The sequence below is a fragment of the Monodon monoceros genome, unplaced genomic scaffold (genome assembly GCF_005190385.1).
Source record: "Monodon monoceros isolate NGI ecotype Baffin Bay Population unplaced genomic scaffold, NGI_Narwhal_1 Super_Scaffold_11, whole genome shotgun sequence".
NCBI lineage: Eukaryota > Metazoa > Chordata > Mammalia > Artiodactyla > Monodontidae > Monodon > Monodon monoceros.
The window spans coordinates 60,240,029-60,244,609 of record NW_021703767.1 but is presented as its reverse complement, the minus strand read 5'-3'; positions in this window follow the sequence as shown (position 1 = coordinate 60,244,609).

Sequence of the window (4,581 nt, the reverse complement as noted above, 5' to 3'; positions counted from 1 at the left end):
AGGAGAGCAGATGCTCTCAATTTAGGGAGTTCAAGGAGTGAAACTGGGAAACACTGGGCTTCAGACATTGTTTGTTTTTTGCGGGGGGAAGAGGGGAGGGAAGTCCATGGCAACTGGATAGCACCAGATTGTGACAGGCCTAGACATTCATGCAGCCAGCTTAGTGCTGATCTATATGGCATTGGACGGCCATGGAAGGTTTTTAGTCAGGGAGTGTCCCAGGTGAAGGTAACATTTATGACAGCTTAGCCTAGTAACAGTGAATGGTAAAACTAAAAGAGAAAGAGAGGAGTGGGATCAGACAAGAAGGGGATGAGGGCAGGACAGGTGGTAATCTTCCTTGAATCATGACTTAACTGCATCCTCTGAACCAGTCATCAAGCCTTGTTGCTCTCGCCCTTAAAATATCTTATCCCCATCCCTTTTATGAATTATACCATTCATCCAAGGAGTAAGTTTCCCAGCTGGATTGACTAGAAGACAGGTGCCATTGACAGAGGCAAGGAAGTTGAAGTGGAGAACTAGTTTGATTGAAGGAACATACACAATACATCTAGATTCTGACATGTTGGATTTGTGGTAATAGCTGAATGTTCAAGTCGAAAAGTGGAGTTGAACTGACTTTTTTCACATGACTGGAAGTGACTTTTCTACTTAGACAACATGAAATTGGAGTCTAACCAAAATCAGATACAGGGTAAAAAAAGAAAAAATTGAACATGCTCTGTCATTCTCTTCTCTTTTGATGTGTAATTACTATGTGGGGGACTGAATATATTTACATAGTTTGTATTTTCTTCAGCTGGCATCATGGGGAATGATACAAAGAAGTGTCATGAAATGTTCTATAAGTTTGTTAAACGAAAATAACAATAAAGTAGGGAATGGAAAATGCTGGAAAAAGTGGGTAAATATTTTAGCTTTTGGGAGGTGTGATTTGAAAAACTCTTATATCTATTATGTAATTGAATTCTATGAAAGGATTTATGACCAGCATAAATGATCCTGGGATGGTTCTGAGTAGTACTTTAACCATTTGGAAGGAAATCAGATCCTCCGAGGGGAGACCATCTTCCCATTCCATCCATAAAAATTAGAGGAAAACTTCACCAGACCACTGGGCTTGTAACGTTCAGTCCTGAGGGCTAATCTTACCTAATTTCTTCACGAAAGAAGCATCCCGAAGATGCTTGCCCCGTTTCTCAGTTTTGGAGATTCCCTCACCCCCTCACCTTTTGGCTTCTCTTCCCTTACTTTTATCTCCTCTCTCATATGCCTTATTGATAGCAACGATAAAGAGTAGTTATGAAATGGTTATGAAACTTTTATCTGAAGCAGAGATGATTATGTTGTTCGGGAGGGAAGGGAAAATGGACTAAATAAAAGGAAGTGACTCTGGGCTGTTAAGAAAGAAGACCATTAATAGCCACATCCTGATTTTGTTCCTAAGTCATCAGAAAGAGGCAGGGAACAAGGGGATAATAAGAGAAAATGTATTTCTCAGACAAAGGAGCAGACAGCAGGGGACAGCAGTTTAGAGAAAGAGGCGAACATTGCAGAGGGAGAGTGTGCAGAGTGGGGATGCCCTAATCCCTCTGAATCACACTGGCAGGGGCACAGGCGTTTGAAGTCCTTGGCAACTTCAGCCTGGTCTCAAAGTGGATTGTGAGGAATAAGAACAAAAGAAAAGTTCACTCTGAGTTCCTCTTGTCAGAGCAGGAGAAATTGCTTTGAGGTCAGCACTAGAAGATGCTAATGGTAGAAAGCCGTCAAAGAAGAGAATAAAAGTGTGTCAGGTCACTGGGAGCTTGCCTAGCGTAAAGTGAGATAAAGCCACACTAACAAGACATTCAGCGTAGGTCCCACCACGTATTGCTGTACCAGTCACTTCTAACCAGTGCTCAGCTGGCGAAAATCTGAAGACAATGCCTCAACTATTCTGAAAATCTTCGTTCCCTTGACAAACAGTAATTGAGCTGTGTCGCCAGGACTATTGCTGTTAATGCTGGAAGGTGTGACAGGAGACCTTATGTCCTTGTACCAACTGGTTTTGTGAGTCAGAAAGGATCCTTGGAAAGCGGGTACTGGGAAATCACTGCTGACCCTGGAAGGGCACAGCCCGGCAGGAAATAGGGTAGGACGGGGGAGAGCCAAAATGGTAACTGGAAAGAAATATGCTTCTGTTTTAAACTCCTTAAGAGGACAGACACCGTCACTGCTACTCTTTCTTCTCCAGGCCTGACATTTCTCAACCATAAAATAGGTTGAACAAGGCGATCCATACCTTCCCTTTGGGCAGGTTTGGAATGGTTCTGGGAGTTATCTGGGGATTGTGCCAGGGAGTTGGGACAACATAGGGATCTCTTAAAAAAAAAAAATACAATTACTTTACTGATTTCTTAGAATCAAATACTGCCAACTAGCATTAGTTCCACTCATACATCACTAAAAACAAAAGGATATTTCCTTGGTATTTCCAAGTGATGCATTACACAATAAACAAAAAAAGAAATTAAAATGCATCCTGATTAATTATGTAAACTGGTAATTTTTTTAAATAAAAGCATAACTAATAATTTGGTTCCTGACATGGGGACCTCTTAATGGGGAAATCTGTAAATCAGCTGCAGGAAGTAGAAACTCTAGGTGCTTTTTCTATATATTTTTATGCATCCCTGAGAAACTTCTAAATGTTAAAGATGCCAGTCTTCCCTCCAGATTCTAACCCAAAGGCTGCAAACTAGGCACACCTAGGTTTTGTCCGGCTAGCAGGATATTTTTAAAAAATTGATCCAGCATTTAAAAATTGTGAGTTTTCACGTGAAAATCCAGATTTTTGGCTTCTCTGAAACACTGGAAGATCTGACAGCACTGGACCCACAGCAGCAGTTAGCAAGAGGTGGGTAGCAGCTGTCCTGTTTAGATGGGCGTCTGCTCTCTAGTTTGACCATCCCCACCACTCACATTAGGGTGACCATATAACTTGTCCAAACAGGGCACTTTTGAGAGTAGAAGGGCATGCTGTTAGTAATGACGCCTGGACCACAGACATAAACCAGGACTGTTGTGAACAACGAGGATGTATGTTTACCCTACTTCACACTGCCTACACTGGGCTTGCTTTTCTGGTTTGGCCAACTGTTATTTGGGTTATATGGTCGTAAGTCAGGGACGCCCATGAGGAAGAAGAGAGAGAAAAGGTGTAAAATGAGGAAGAGACTTGACAGTTGAAAAAAATAAAAGAAATGAAAAAGAATATTAGGATGCATGCCAATAACACCAAACCTTCAGGTAAAGGCAGAGCCTTGCTGGTGGCTGGCTCAGCATGTAAGTTTGACCTTCCTGGCTCCCTGCCCCCGACAGCACTGTCAGTTTTAATAAGCTGTAATCCCATCGCTACCAGCGAGACTAATCAAACTGCAGAGAGCAGCCTGTTCCTAATTAGGAAGGCACGGGATAATCATTTAACTCTGTGGTTTCTCAGTGAGCTCCAAGCTGCCTCAACAGGAAAAAACATCCTGGAGAAGATGGTTGCTTACACACTCTAATCTTGACCTTTTGATGGTCTTTGTTTGAAATTTTTATTAAAATGCTTTAATTACACAAGTATTTAGTTTGAAAAATGTTTTAAAAGAATCTTTTCCCTTTATTCCCAGAGAATAATAAAATATCCTTCCCCCAAGGCATATAGGAAACCTCAGACTCCTATTGACTCCCCACTTTAATTGATCGCAGACAGAAACCCTCTCGAAACCATTCAAGGTGTGATTACAGTCCCCAAACTGGGGTCAGGAAGGATTGGGGGACGTGGAATGGCAACTCACGTTGAGCACCTACAGACCTACGGGTGCCAACATGGTACCATGGGCCACACAGGCCAGGGCCAGCTAGTCTCCAGTGGAGGAGTGGAAACCAGGACTGAGCTGCAGCAAAGCTCCAGAAGCACCCCGCACCTCGGGGCCAGAAGACCCATCTCTTCAGTCCTCACTTCTCATAGCCCCTTCAACTCAGGAGTAAGCCACCAGGAAGAAGCTAGTGCAACGGTTAACTGTTGAGCTTTAGTCAGATGGTGCCAAGTCTAACCTGGGAGCTGACTAGTGGTAGGTCCTTAGGCAAACTACTCAACCTTCCAGAAATTCCTGGTACGCCCTCAGGCAGGCTACTCAACCTTCCCGAAACTCAGGCTAGGAATAATAGTATAAACACCTCACAGCCATGCTCTAAGAGTCAATGAGATATGTGTGGAAAGCAGGTACTAAGGTGCCTGGCACAGTAAAAGTACTCCATAGATTGTGGCTATTATTATTTTTTTATTATGTGCTAGCATAGCCTTAAGGCCCTTGATTATATAATGTAAAAAGACAGGTGCATCCCTGAATTTCTTGGGATTCTGCATTTAGTGTGAGTGCACTTAAAACAATGACTACAGATGGAATAGTAGAGAACATTTCTGGTACCATGGAAATTTAATGGAGAACATTTCTGGTACCATGGAAATTTAACGTTTTGTTTAATAGACTCATTACTATTTACAGGAAACCAGACTAGTATATTTTTTTAATTAAAAATGTTTATTGGCTA